The sequence below is a fragment of the Dipodomys spectabilis genome, unplaced genomic scaffold, assembly GCF_019054845.1.
Source record: "Dipodomys spectabilis isolate Male_0828 unplaced genomic scaffold, ASM1905484v1 ptg000081l, whole genome shotgun sequence".
Taxonomy (NCBI): Eukaryota; Metazoa; Chordata; class Mammalia; order Rodentia; family Heteromyidae; genus Dipodomys; species Dipodomys spectabilis.
Genome location: NW_024870758.1, coordinates 11,333,516 through 11,349,738, shown reverse-complemented (window position 1 = coordinate 11,349,738; position 16,223 = coordinate 11,333,516). Strand labels below are relative to the sequence as shown.

Sequence of the window (16,223 nt, the reverse complement as noted above, 5' to 3'; positions counted from 1 at the left end):
GTCACACATTTTTAATTGCTGCTTCAGTTTTCTCCCATTGTTAGGCTATTATTTCTCCTGGACTTCACTTTGGGTGTTGTTTTTAGTTTTCTTATTTGTATGTTCATTTTGTTTATGCAGAGTCAAAGTATAACCTTGTATATTAGGAAGCAATAGATATATACTAATTTCAGACGAGAAAAAAAGATTCTAAATTCCTATATACTTTTCTCTGACCTTTTATGTATCAGAGTGTTTTTATTCCAAAACAAACAAGCAATCTGAGTCTTATAGAGACTGAATATTTTATAATCTTGAAGACTACAAAAATTTTATTTTTGCTACAAATGGTTGGATTCCTGCTTGTGTGCTATGGGAACTGAATTTCTGCCCTAATGTCTTGGCACATCTTCAGTATACTTACCTCTGTAGGAATGGCGTGTATCCACAATTATGTTATTTGAAAAGAATCTTTGTACTGGAAAATCCCATTGAGATGTAGCATCGCGTTTCCAAGGGTGCCTTGGGACAAGAAAGAATGGGGCAGTAATATACAACCACTTGGTTACATCATTCATACCAGAGAAATTATCATCCTACTGCTGACGGGGAACACTTGTACTTCTCTATTATCAAAGATTTTGCAGAAATGCTCAGCCCCCTCTATTCATTTCATTCCAGCTGTTCTAACACAAGGAAAGAAACAGATTGTTTCATTCTCTAAGCGTACATTAAAAAGGACAATGCCATCATTTGGGGGGCTTTTGAAGGGGTTTTTGCTCAATATGGACTGTGTGTGGAGCAAGCTCACTGCCTTATAACAAAAGCATAAAACTCTGTGGTGACAGGCAAGTCAAAGGCTAAAGAATTTGTTAAAAGGAAGAAGCCCTAAACGTTCAGCATAAACAACAAGAGACATGAGAAAGGAAGCAGGGAAAAGGTAAAGGGGACCGTGAGAAGGAATGTGCCCTGGCCCAGCACTGTGGCCTTTTATAATCCTTTGGATATATAAAACTCCCTCATAGGGCTCCAACAGCTCTTTCCTGAATTAATCCTGCATAAAAAAAAAAAACAAAACTACAAATTAATTCTTGCTTGAGCTTGTGTTTACTGGCTTTTAAGTGTGTATAAACGTTGGATTTCTTATGCCAAAATATTAAAATTGTTTTACATCAAATAGCTGATCCCTCCCCTTGGGAATATTTCATTTTTTCACATTTTTTTCCTGCTTCATATTTTGTCATTCTTTCTGTGCACCCTGCAAATACCTCACACCCTTTCTTTTTCTTTTAATTTTTCACCACCATTTCTTGTTTTCCATTCTTTTCTTTTCGACGCTTACTCTTTGTGAATTGTAAAAACATGAATATAGACATATTAACACTCCCTTTGTACAAGCCAATGCCTGTCTTTACACATTAGAAACAAGATGGTCTAGGAGCATTTTCAAAGTTTGTTCCATAAGTCACTACCAAGAGGGCAGACTTGAAAACAGTGAAATGAAATTTTTATATTCTTAGTGAAGAGTATAAAGACCTGATGATCCATATGATTCCCCAAATACTTTCCTAAGATAGATTTTAAGAACACATCTTTATCTTTCTTTTGATGATGACAATAAACTTAAGTCTCAATATTGTACCAAGGTAGAAGGATATATTTCTTTAGTTTGGCTCATATGTTACCCACATCTTACTGATAACTCATATATATATATATATATATATATATATTACATATTGATAGATTAAATACTACTTAAGACTTTCCACTAAATTAATGAAAAGCACAACTGTGAAATGAATTTAAAATATATTATATTACAAAATAGTGTCCAACAGAAGAGAGGCTATCAGTATTTCTAGCTATTATAGAAGCCAAGAAGTATGGCATTCCTTCACCTCTCCACTTAATCACATCTCATTTTCCTATGTTCTCCCATGAACCTTGTAGGATCTAACATCTCTCCATCACCCAAATATTATAGTTCTAGTTTAATAATATTCAAAAGTCATTCAAGTCATGTGTTGATGGTCACATCTATAATCTTAGATACTGAAATCCACAGGATTGTGGTTCACTACTATCAGAGACATATGCAATTCCTGAGAGTCCATCTCCAAAATAACCAGCAAAAAGCAAGATTGGAGAAATGACTCAAGTGATAGAACAACAACAGACCAAGCAAGCCAAGTAAACATGAAGTCCTGAACTCAAACCCAAGTAAAAAGATAAAATACAAGTTCTAGAAACTCGCATATGAACTAGTTATTAATAAGCCACATAGGAAATTGATTTTCCTCTGAATGATATATTTATCTAGCATCCTCTATGTATAAAAATAAGAAAGTGACTAAACTTAAGGATTTTGTGATCCTCAGGTTGGCCACCTGCTTACAATAGATATGACAATGTTTGTAAACTAGGATGAACATATACAAAATACATACAAAATTATGTACCCTGAAAACAGGAACATGTTTCCTGAGCACAGGGAAGTATGGGTAGATGTCTTGATTCTAGCCATAAACTCACATAATAAATTGACCATACTCTGAAAAAAACTGATAATTCAAATAGGTCATTCAGCACAAAAATAGATGACTAAGTGTATTGATCAGCTTCTGTAGCTATAAGAAAATAACCAGGATAATTAAGTTATCAGGAGAGGAAGGTTGTTTTAATTCATGACTTTAGAAGTTCCAGATAAAATCCAAGTGGACTCATTACTTATCCTTGGTATGCCAGATGGCACAGTAGTCTGTGTGCCATGGAATGAACTGCTCAGCTCATGGCCAGGAAGCAGGAAAGTTAAATTTGAAGAGATTAGCATCCTGCCATCACCTTTGAGGGCACCCCCTCAATGACAAAAGACCTCCCACAAAGCCTCTTTTCTAAATTTCCACAGCACCTCCCATGAACCACATTTAACACAAACACTTTAGAAACACTTATTCAACCCTAGTCCTAGGCAGGCTCTTGACTGGCTCTTATGTGTTTGTACTTCATTATTATAAATGTAGTATTATATTGTTGTGTTACAGTCTTCCCCTGCACTGTCTTCCCCTGGTAGCTGAGCTCAACCTAGTCTGCTCAACAATTTCCAAATCCATCTGAGTTAATGTTCCATTATTGTTTTCTCTGCAACAAAACTATTTCTTCAATGCTCTGGTCCATGCTTCACACACACACACACACACACACACACACACACACACACACACACACACGAAGAGAGAAAGAGATACACATATACACAAAAATACTATTTAACACAAATAAAATTTAATTTAAATCCTTATCCAAAGTTTCTTCAAATAGTTGTTAGCCATTAATCTCCACTTCCTACTATCCCCTGCGATGTTACTCTCTGCATTGCTTCTTTTAAAATTATACAGTTAGACCTGCATTTGTTTTCTCAAAACCCTTTCTCCTTAAACTTCAGCCTGTTCAAAGGACTCAAAAACACAATTTTAATTTTGTTTTGTTTTGTTTAAAGGAAGAATATATTACATGTACCCACATAAGTTTAAAATATTAATTTGGACATTTCTGTCATTATATGCCACAATGACCACATTTCCTTATAAGCTTTATGGGTTCTAAATGAAAGTAGCAGCATAGACTACATGGGGCAAATGGAAACATGGGTCTTATGTTATTAATTGGTAGAAGGTCTAAATGTTTAAAATACATGTCAAACATAATGAACTATAACCTTTAAATATCTATCTGAATCAGAGAGCAAGTCTATATTTCCTTTCCCACCATGTCCTCTAATGCATTTTTACTTTAGTCTTGATTAGTGATTTCCAATGCCAGTGAGCAAGACACAGAAACATGAGGTTGTGAAAAGAAAATAGTAATCCTATTTCTGTTCTTATCCTGAAAATTCCACTGTATGACTTTTAATATTGCACTATCATGAACAATAAAAAACACAAAGATACATTTTGAAGATTTGATCTTAGCTATCTAATGACTTAAAAACCTTGGGAAGTATCTATAAAAGCATAGCTTTCTGATAACAAGTCTGGAGGATACGTTGAGGAGATGTCAACTTTCTCTCCAGCCCACTCTGTGAATCACTTGCCCACAGTGATGTTGGCCTGAGAGGCAGTGAGAGGTTTGGGGTTTTCAGTTTGGATTTTGTTTATGTGATCGAGTTTTTGGGTACTTCCAAAGTTCGTCTTGGTTTTGTCAATGTGTTTCTTTTGTTGTCTGTCATGTGACTCATTTTTGTTCAAGGATCTGAGAAGACAAAAAGTTATCTTTCCTATCTGAGAGAAATCTTATGACTCCTTTTCCTTCCCTCTTCCCTCCCTCCTTCCCCCACTCTCTTTCTCTCTGTTTCTCTGCTTCTTTCTGAGAAAATATTTTCATCCCTTCCTAATCTGTGATACTAAAAGGAAAACAAGAATATCTTGTCATTACCCCGCTCTTGAGAATGTGAGATGCCACAGATATTAGAAACAGAGAAATCCTTGAATGCTGAATTGAAGTACTTGCTATTTGTAACTCAGATGAACTAGATGTCAAGCCCTTTCTCCTTCCATGTATCTGTATTAAACACGGTGAAAGGTCAGAAGGAAGAATCATGAAATTTGCTTTATTATTATTATTTGAATTCATTATTCATGTTTTCTTACATTTGGTAACCATTCAGTGTATTTGGCAGGATTTATTTTAGTATAATGCTTTATACTCCAGTCTCAGTGTGAGTCACAATCACCTGCAGCATTTATTGTAACAGACTGCTAGACTTCACCCCAGAGTTTCTGATTCAGTAGTTCTGGGCACAGACCATACAGTTGTATTTCTCTTCATTTCCTGGTGATGCTGCTGGTATCATACTTTATGAAACACAAAATCTTGCCTGAAATGTTTTCTGAAAACGTACAAAAGAAGGCAAGATCTACTGTAATTTTGTTCAAGTCTATTTCCTTATGAATGGGGCAATGTCATTTTTTTGATGGAAGCATAGAATTCCATTGTGTATTCATACCACATTTTATATCTATTTGTCCTCTGAGGAGAATCTCGATTGAGTCTGTACCTTGGGTATGGTAAACAATGCTGTGGTGAACATGGTCGTGCCGGTGGCTTTACTGTTACCTGGTATACTAAGCAACGTAAGCCAGACCCAAAGAAATATAGGCTGCAGAGTTTCTCTCATTTGTAACAACTAGAATGTATCTATAAATCTACAAGTAAATCCAATGGATAGTAAAAATAACTGCACATGAACATGAGTAATGAAATAGCAATCTGAACATTAACAGAGTGAGAACAAAGGAATATTTCTTAACAGAGGATCACAAGGGCTCAATAGATAGGTGCATAACAATGAGAAGTACAAAATGTCATGTCAAAACCAGCTTTACAATGTCGGTGGGGGGGGGGGAGGGGGGGTATGATTGGATGGGAGGGAGGGGGGAGGCTGGGAAGGGAGGTGAAGGGTAAACAAAGGAGGAGGATGCAATGCTTGGTAAGAAATGTATGCATTATCCTGCCCATGTAATTGTAACCCCTCTGTACAGTATGTTCTCAAATAAAATAAAATAAAATTTAAAAAAAAAAATAGATAGGTGCATAATATCATATAAAATGATGCTTATTGAAATTAACTCCAAGAAATTGAGGTAAAAGGCTTTTTAATGTACTATTTACGGTTCTTATTTTCTTTCTTCTATTACTTTTTTCTTTGGTTTATTACCTTCTGCCTCTGTTTTTTATTTCTGTACACTTTGTTGTATATAAGTTTATCTGATTTGGGGAGGAGAAAGGGAAATAGAAATGGTGGGGTAAAAGGTGAACCAATTCAGTAGTAAAACCCACTAGACACTATGTTGGACATGAACTATACAACTTTGGGCTTTGGGGGGAGGGAAGTCAGGAGGGGGAAAACTAGAATAGAATGAGAAAGGGAGTGACGGTTAAAGAAGAAATGTACTAATTACCCAAAGCATGCAAATCTAACCTCTCTGTACATCACCTTTACAATAAAATTTAAAAAGTGAAAATAAAAAGGTAAGATCTAGGGATACATCTAAAATTATTTGTATTTGCTGTTTCTGTTTGTGATCTAAAGCAGATCAACTGAAGCCCTGGGTGGAAATTTGAGCAAGCCAAAAAGGAGAGCAACTAGGTGGCAGGGTTCTGCTCGCCTTCTTTCACTACTAATCTTGGTGAACAACAGTAAGAGTTATTAATACCTCTGTGCCTCAGATTCATCATATATAATCAGAAGAATTAACCCTTTCCTATCTTCCACAGAAAAGTCTGTGAAAAATCAAGTTTCACAATGTTAGATTAGATTGCTAATGTTTCAGAGCTACTTACAGCAAGTTAGAATAAAAAGAATATAAAATTACCTAACCAGGAATATAATCTATTCACAGGAACCAGTAGAGTGAAAGAAAAAAAATATTACCCATGGCTCTATATTCTGAAATCAGTACACATTTCTGTAACAAAAAAAGAAACAACAGAACGCAGCTGTTTCCCCAAAGGGGGAAAAACTTTAGTTCAACCTTTTTTCCTACTGACTTCCCTTTCTTTTTCTCTTCAAATGTTTTCCAAAATGTTTTGAAATATCTGCCTTCTAAATTTCATATTTTCTCACATTCTCACATAATTTTTTTTTAATTTAATTTAATTTTATTTGTGAACATACTGTACAGAGGAGTTACAGTTACATGGGCAGGATAATGCATACATTTCTTACCAAGCATTGCAGCCTCCTCCTTTGTTTACCCTTCACATCCCTTCCCAGCCTCCCCCCTCCCCCCCAATCCCAATCCTTCTCCTTCCCCCCCCCGCCCCCCCCCCCTTCCCCGCATCAACGTTGTAAAGCTCGTTTTGGACATGACAACTTGTACTTCTCATTGTTGCAACAGGTCCACCTTTATCCTTAAACAACTGGTTTTTCCCCATCTCCTCCACAAGTTATACTGACATCAAATATAGTGAAAGCAGGGGTTATACTGTGGGGGAGGGACATACAAAGCAACAAAGAGATAATCTTATAAATGTGTTAGAAACACATGCATGAAAGAAAAAAACATTAAAATACACATCTAAGGGTTCATTTTCCTGACATCACATTATCTGACCTTTTCCGCTTGACTCATACATATACTAGATATTACAAATAAGGGAAACCATGGGACCTACGTTTCTTTGGGCCTGGCTTACTTCACTTAATATAATTTTTTCCAAGTTTTTCCATTTCCTAACAAATGGGGCAATGTCATTCTTTCTGATGGAGGCATAGAATTCCATTGTGTATATATACCACATTTTCTTGATCCATTCATCTACTGAGGGGCATCTGGGTTGGTTCCATATCTTAGCTATGGTAAATAATGCTGCAATAAACATAGTTGTGCTGGTAGCTTTAGTGTCTCACATAATTTTTGAAGTACTCAATACAATGTACAATTTAGGTATTCTCTTCTAATAACCTCAATAACACTTGTTTTAGAATATTTTTATATAATATTTCTAGAATCTAGCCTTCAGTAGTTAACCATTATTTTCACTTACCTTAGTTGGAACAGACTATTATAACCAACAATTAACTTTTACCAGTTCTTTTTTTCACATATAAGGGAGAAAAAAACATAGAAAGAAAGGACTTGGCTAGTTAGTGACAAAGTTTGTGCTGGGATTAAAGTTTCCAACATTCTTACTACAGCTTCTTCTTCATCACAATGTACTATTCTCTGCAGTCTTCTTTTATATCTATGATGCTAATGGATATGTTACAGCAAAGTAAAGACTCTTGAATATAATGCAAAAAGCACAGGATATATTTAGTAGGATCAGAAAATGTGCATTTAAATCCTAGGTCTATTTATGTCATGCTAACTTGAGGCATGTAGCTTTACCTCTTTGACTTCCAATTCATTCTTTGATAAAAATGGGAGGGTTACCTACATGAGAGAATGATTGCTATTTTAAAGCATGGCCAACTCTGCCCAGAATAGAAAGGTAAAAAACAAATCTCTCTGCTCCTTCATTCTCATAATGTTCAAAGTTTGTTTTGGGGTTTTGTGGGGGTGCAGGGAGGGCAGTGTTGCAAGTTATACACACCTTTTTCTTCTCTCTGCTTTACCTGTAAAAATAAATTCTTGGATTTTTTTTCTCTCTTTCATGACTTTTCTTTTTTTAACCCCCTACAGTGATTCCTGTCATGTTTCCTCAGTGTGTGACTTGAGATCTCACTCTCTTTCTCTTCTCTTAAATCTTTTGCGAACATTTTTCAGAGCATCAAGAGTGAGCACAGGAAGTTTACAGTGAAGGGGTGATCCTGGTGGGAAATTCTTTTCTCTAACTTTCCTACTCTGTTGGGGACTCTGTCCATCTTTTTCTATGCATGCTCTTGGAAATGTGAAACCATTTAACTAGGCATTTGGAAAACTGATAATGACATATTCCCATCCTGTTTGAGAAATGTCTCTGCAGGCACTGGTGTCTGTAATCCTAGCTACTCAGAAGGCTGAGATCTGAAGACAGTCGTTGTTCAAAACCAGTCCCCATGAGACTTTTAACTCCAATTCACCACTAAAAATTCGGAAGTGGTGTTGTGGCTCAAAGTGGTAGAGCACTAGCCTTGAACACAAAGAAATTCAGGGATAGTACGCAGGCCCTTAGTTTGAGCCCCATAACCGACAAAAAAAAAAGAAAAAAAGAGAAATGTCTCAACAGGGTGCATATTAAGATTTTGAATTTTTATTTAGTTCTTGCTTCACACATTGCTTTTTTTTAGCTGCCAGAAATCTTTATTATGTACCTGTTGCCTCAGTAAAACATGTGACACTTGCCTAAGTTCCACTTTGACCCTCCAGCAGTGTTGAAATATCAAGCTTGAAAGAGCCAGTAGGAATAAAGAATATTCCTAAAACAGCCAGAGAATCATTCACTTGAAAATTTCTCCATTATTTTGCAATTTTGTTGAGTGGCCAACACCACTGCAAGATTTGGCTGTGTGTACCTGGAAAATGTGAGACTTTAATATTTCACGTTAACAGTCTGATTTCACTTCCCCTGAGGAAAAGGGGTGGAGGCTAACCTACATGTACAATCTGTCCCTAAACACCAACACAGCAGGGGACAGAGAGGGCTTCCTGGTGGTATCTTAGCCTTTCAATATTTACTCCCTAACATTTTACCCAAATGAGTTTATTTAGCTGTTCACTTATTGGAACAAAGTACTGTTTAGAGTCAACTTTAGCCGTAGGTAGAGAAGACAGATGTTTATAGGATATGACTTAAAGAAAGTTCAAAAGCCTCCTACAGAAAATACTTCCCCTAATAGCCTTTCTAAAATTCCCATATTAGTCACTTCCTTGGAATGAACCACTGAGAAAAAAAAAATCTTTGATAGAAACATACACGTTATCTAAAAGTCGTAGCAAATAAAGCCCCTTTCACTTACTGATCAACACAGATCGACATTTAGAAAGTTTAGATGGGGGTGGGGACATTGTGATAGCAAAAGGGAGAGACGCAAGGCACGGTACTGTTCCAAAGCAGGAATGGCAACACAATCTAAGTGGCTGGAAGCACTGATAAGAAGAAAAGTTATTAGAGACACTATTCATGATCCCAAAGTTATTATTTAGGAAAATCCTCAGAGCTTTATACCCAAATATCTACCCATCCATCCATCCTCCTTCCTTTCCAGACATCCCTCTCTCCATCCAACCATGCAACATGCATCAAATCATCGATTTACCAAGTATATTATGGGCATTTTTGTAAGACACTTCAATGACATACAAAGGCATAGAGAGAGCATGTTTTTTAAATTATGTTTTAATATCTTTTGTTGTACAAAAGGTATACAGTTGAACATATCAGTTTATGAGTACAGTATATCTTGATCAGTATCACTCCTTTCATCATTCTCCCCCATCTCTCCCAACCTCACCCAGCACCTCAGTTCCCCTCTTTCATAGGATGTATATTTCATATTGTGATTGCATCCTCCTCACTTCCTTTCTTCATCGTCTACCCCTCCCCCACTTGACCTCGACATCACACGCACATACCTCAATTACTAGAGTCCTGATATTCATTTTGTTAGACTATAAGATACTTGTTCAAAGGAGTTATACCACTTGAATTCTCTCCTATGTATACACCATACTTCAGTTAATACATTTGTATACTATGCATATGGTCCAAAATATGTTTACATATGTATTTATAAATTAGATCTCACTTCTTCGTATGAGGAAAAACTGAGAGTTCTTTATTCTTAAGAGCTTGCAAATAACCAGGAGGAAGAAAACCCATTTTTAAAATGTCAGATAAGAAAATAGTAATAGTAAAGTTTTACAGGTACAAAAATATTAAGTTTTACAGGTAAAAATAAGCAGGATTTCCTGGGTGCCAGTGGCTCACACCTGCCATGCTTGCTATTCAGGAGACTAACATCTGAGATTCATTGCTTGAAGGCAGACAGGAGAGGAAAGTCCATGAGACCTTATCTCCAATTAATCACTAAAAAACAGAAGTAGAACACTTGTTCAAATAGTAGATGACAAGCTTTAATCACAACATCTGAATAGCTTTAAGAAAAAAACAAAGATATGCACCCAACAGAGGGAAGCCAGGAAGAGGAACAGAATAAGTGAGAACAGCCCACACTAAGCAAAAGGAAAATGTAAACATCACCTGATGTGGAAAAAATAACTTGTAATGTCAAAGCTCATGGAATTCACAAACTGTAAAGACCATGATATTGACAATTTGCCTTGTGAAAATTAAAATGTGTTTGTGACTCTAAGTTTCACTATTCCACAATACTGTGAAATACATGAATTTATGTAATCATCTAATCTCAATTAAAGAAAAAAAGTGAGAGAAGGGATGATTAAGAGAGATGGGTGACAATGTTGTCAGACACTTTGTACTCATATACTTTTTGTAGAGTGGGAACTTCTTTGTACAACTACTTAAAGATAATAAATAAATAAATAGATAAATAAATAAAACAAAGCACCCACACTCCAATTTTAAACCCCAGTACCCTTCAAAAGAAAACAAAACAAAAAACACCATAATCAGTCTTCACGTATAAGTTTAATTTGTCTTACTCTAAAACTCATTTTCTTAATTCTTGATTATAATGTTTTAAAGAACCCACAGGAGTTATAGCTAACCTGTGAGAAATGTCACTCTTTAGTTGCAGTTAGGTTATCAAAGAGAAAGCTTCATTCCTAGAGTCTTGGTATAAGTAACATCACTATTTGGTAGCTCTCTACCATTTACACCACAGTTTTCCTGTCTTTTTGGTGTTTAAGTGGAGTTAAGTGTTTCATGGACTTTCTTGCCTTGGCTGGCTTCAAATCTCAGTCCTTAGATCTCACCCTTCTGAGTAGCTAGGATTACAGATGTGAACCAAAGCTGCCCAGGAAATATACTATATTTTCATAAATTAAAAAGGTTAATAGAATCATTATAAATATTGTATATATGTAATGAACTGTTATTCTTTATTCACCAGAAACATGCAATTATCATCTATTAATTTGAATTACATTTCAAAATTAGTTTGAAATACTATGGTTTCTATTTTTGTCATTAGACAGGCATTGAATCTTCTCCGACTTCCAAAGTAGATAGGTAACAATAGATTGTAAAGAGACCAGTGAAGATAGGTGAGCAAGACATATATTGTCAGAGAATAAGAGGAAATAAAGAAGACTGAATTTGCTACGTTTATAAGCCACAAATATATCTGAATGATCAAAAGCCAGCCACAACCACAAAATTACCAGAAAAGTCAGAGTCATCAGGGAAGAGCTAGAAAGAAGGCCAGGCCAATAATGAAAGGGAGCATTAAGGTATACATTAAGCTATGGAAAGAGGAGAAAAATAAGCGAAATTTCCAAGATATCTCTAACAAAAACTTGGAGTATTAACATTTTTGCTAAAGTAGCAAAAATAGCAAATTTGCTGGTTTCACTAAGTACATTATATTGCCTTTCCCCCTCTTGAAGTGGTGAAGTAGTAAAGCTTCGCTGAGCAGTAGTAAGTAGGGATGTAAGAGACTTTCAAAAATGGTACATCAACCAATTACTTGGAGTTCAGAGGGAGCAGTTTATTTTTTTGGCATTGAGAAATCAGCATATTTGGAGCTGGCATTCAATGACTTATCCCAGTTCTCTGAGTGATCTGGGATTCCAGATGGGAGAGAAGCTGTCTTATTTTGTGAAGGAAAGCTGCCACTGGAACACAGGGCGCTTGATTGAAATTTCAGACATCTGATTTTGTCAGAGTTCAGATATCTTTCCTTTGAAATGCCCTGCCTTAACCACCACTTTAACCCATTGCCAATCTTTCCAGCAAACATGTCTCCCTGTGATTGGGAAAATTAATGAACAGGCACTAGCTAATATAATTAAATCCAAACATTCCTGATTTCAGTATTAAGAAAAAGCCACTGCCCTGATTTTTCTCTTGACAACACAAAAATCCTGCCATGTCTGAACTGTTTAATTATTGAAATGAACTGCAACAGTACACCAGATAGGGGCAGAGGTCGCTGAGCAGTTCTGGAAGTCAGAGAGCAGGCAGGGGCTGACAGAGGAGCTTGCCAACGCCTCAGGCTTCAGCTACAAACCCACACACTTTTTCTCAGGCATCCAGTCTCTGATAGGTGGCCTGATAGCGGGACTAACATGCTAATATTCCAAAGGTCCATGGTGCTTGCTTGTTTTAAGAAAAGCCAAACTATGCTCTGGTGACCACCACAACATTGCAATTCCCATGCCCTACCACATTCCTGCTTTCAGATCCCAGGATCTTTTTTACCCCCCTTCCCTACGTGCAGTCCAGGATGTAGACAAAGTGAATTCCAAGTGACCTATGTGGGGGTGGATTTATTTTAGAAACCAACAGCAAATTAAGTGGGGAAAAAAAGCCCTGTTCTCACTTTTTTTTCTCATTCTGGGGAGTGTGTATATGTTTATTTTCTCAGAAGCATTTTCTGGCAGTGACAACTACATCCGGTATGCTAAAGCCCCCCAACTCTCTTTAAAAATACTAAATGTTAGCATTGTATTTTATTTAACTTTCTTCTCTGTCTTCTTTTTCTTCTCCTAATAAGACCAAAGCAAGGTAGGTTTTTATGGCCCTAGAAGATAACATTATCTGAATAGGAACAACTATATTTTCCTAAAATGTTTGCATAATATCTAGATTATTACCAAAGATGATTAAAAAGGGCAAAACCCTGGCAAAGGTTGTTAGACATGCTAATGTCCAGTAAATAATAATAAAATCATGATTTTTCAGACAAGGTATTTAAAAATCATTAAAAAATCACAAAAAATGAATTCATCCAGTGATATGGTAAATTATACATTTGTTTTATTTTAATTTCTAATTGTTATTATAAAGGTTATGTACAGAGCAGTTGCAGTTACATAAGTCAGCTAATAAGTACATTTATTTTGGACAATCTCACGCCTCCCCTCACTTTCTTCCAGTTTCTCCCCCCTCCCCCATAAGCACTATAGTTCATCTTCAACATAGTGTCTAGTGAATATCCCTGCTGCAAATATTCACCCTTTGCATCTCCATTTCTGTGTCCCTGTTACCTTCCCAAAGACAAATAAACAAACTAACAAGACAAAAATATATGGAGCCCTTCATGAATTTGTGTGTCATCCTTGCAAAGGGGCCATGCTAATCTCTATATTGTTCCAATTTTAGTATATGTACTTCTGAATTGAGCACATATACTAAAGCAAGATTTTTAAAAAGCATACTATTAAATATTTAAGGTGCTCTGAATTACAAAGGCAATTTTAAAAGAAAATATTCAAATTGCTCAATAGGAAATGTACTCATTACCTTGCTCATGCAACTGTAACATGCTATGCAACATTTTTACAATAAAAATGTACAAAAATATTAGAATTATCAGATGGGGTGGCAAGGATATCTGGAAGTAACTTTGTGACTTTGACATGTGTTACCTTCTTTTTCCTGGTCTTCCTATTTGACTCCATTCTCCTTCCTGTTCATACAGTATACTCAGAAGGACTTCCTATTTCTCTCACTCTCATGGTCTTCACTACCTCAAATTATTGAATTAAAATTTATTTTAAAATAAGTAAATAGTAGAGGTTGCAAAGTACTTGACAAACTTATAATAGATCATGGACATATGGAATCTTTTTAGGACTAGAAGAGGTGATGAAATGACTAGATATCGCTATACATGTGTATTATCTTACAAGTTGGAACATCTTCAAGAGGGAAAGAGCAGCAATCAAGGATTGCATTGAAACAAGTAGCCTAAGCCAGTAGAATCCTGGCTAAAATAATACACCATCTAAATATTTCAAATATGTCATTTTTTTCTAGCTACAATATCTCCATCTTTTCAGCCTAATTTCTTGGATACATATGTCAAGCTTTCTGAGGTCTCATCCAAACTTTACCAGATTTTTTTGTTGTTTTAACCTTTCAATAAAGATTTGCCAGGTCCAGGAATGTCTTTACTGAATCTTGTGCTACTATAAAGAGTGAAACTCTCGCTCCTCAATACCTGTGCTCTTGTCTAGCCCCTAGGAAACCAAGATTCCCTGTGATGAAGGCTTCATGAATTAGGCATTATTCCATAGATAAAAGCAGTAAAGACAAGTGAAAATGCAATAGAATTTTGTTATAGACTGACTCAGTAGCATAGAATTTAGTATCAAAGGAGATCATTTTATTTACTACCATACAATGAAACATAGAACAGACACTTGATTCAACCAGTTTTAGTTTTATTATCAGGTTTAAATTATTATTCTAGGCTCTGACCACAAATTTGTTAAAGAGGATCCCTAGAAATTGTTTTGGATAGGTTTTAAGAAAAAGTAAAAAATGACTAACAATAGTTTTCACATTTCAGTATGTATGATCTTTTTAATCTCCTAGGGCATTGATTAAAAATGGATCTTGGATCTTTCCCCTCACCAAGTCTGACTAAATGTCAACAGGCCAGACTGTTTAGTTAGTTAATTTTATGGTTTGTGACTATAGGGTCAATTCAGGCCCAAACTAAAGGCTTCATCTTTCTCAGTCATTCTCTTGCAATACAGAGAATACCAAGGTGCATATGCATCTTTTTCCTCACTGCTCACAAGTCCCATCTAAGATAGGAAAAGAGGTGTCATTCCTATGAAAGTGGCATAGTATATGTCCCAGGAACACAGACCAATTTTGCACTGACTTGAAATTAAGACTAGTCTCCAGAGAAATAATGTTAAACTTCATTCAAGAAGTGGAATTCCCTTTATGGTTCAACTTGGCAATGCAAAGTTAAAATACAGTTCAGTCATTTCAAGGATATACAAGAGCAAGCTATAGGGATTATATATGGAATTGTTGTTAGGAAAACAACTGAATTTTTTTTAGGCAAATGTAATATCTTTTTTATTTTTTTTATTGTGAAAATACTGTAAAGAGAGGTTACAATTACATGGGCAAGATAATGAGTACATTTTTTATCAGGCATTGTAGCCTCCTAGAATGACATTGCCCCATTTGTTAGGAAATGGAAAGACTTGGAAAAAATTATATTAAGTGAAGTAAGCCAGGCCCAAAGAAACATAGGTCCCATGGTTTCCCTTATTTACAACTGAATTTTTCAGACAAGGTGAGTTTTCTTCCTCAGTTGTTTAAGTTATCATTGCAATATGGGAAGAAATCCAGCATCTGTAAATTGGACTTAATCTATTCTTTAAATAGCATGATAGCCTTTTTCATTTCTCTCCACACTGCATTTGGTTGCTTTTGTCTCAGAGGCTTTAACACAAGACCAAGACTTGCACTGGGGGGCCTACAGATTACAGGAAATAATGACCTGTATATGTTTAGTTGTTCAAAGGAAATTAGAGTAGCCGATTTTTATTATTCCCCATTGCCCATGTTCTCTGATGTAATAACTTGTCTTGTTCTCTAATTTACTTTTATATCATCAGAAATGTATACCATTTAGCCCAGATTCTCCCATGACCATTCAGGACCTGCTGCTGAGCTAGGTTAACAAAACCTTGCATGAGCAGCAAGCACTCCTAATACAAGCCAGCCAAAGACAAGGAAGAGCTAAGCTTTCAAGAAAGTTTGTGGACTAGAAAGCATTAGCCAACATTCTCCCTTAGGTAGCCAGTAACCATTGTGCACCCTTGGTCTTGAACATGACAGCTAATATTTTCAGGTTTATTATCAGT

The 16,223-nt window shown here is 35.9% G+C and overlaps 1 non-coding gene across 1 annotated transcript; it reads right to left on the bottom strand.

The window, feature by feature from the left end:
• Positions 1–13,630: 13,630 nt before the first annotated feature.
• Positions 13,631–13,734, bottom strand: LOC122110870. Its single transcript, XR_006147933.1, has one exon. It is a non-coding gene; the product is annotated as a U6 spliceosomal RNA (small nuclear RNA).
• Positions 13,735–16,223: the final 2,489 nt, after the last annotated feature.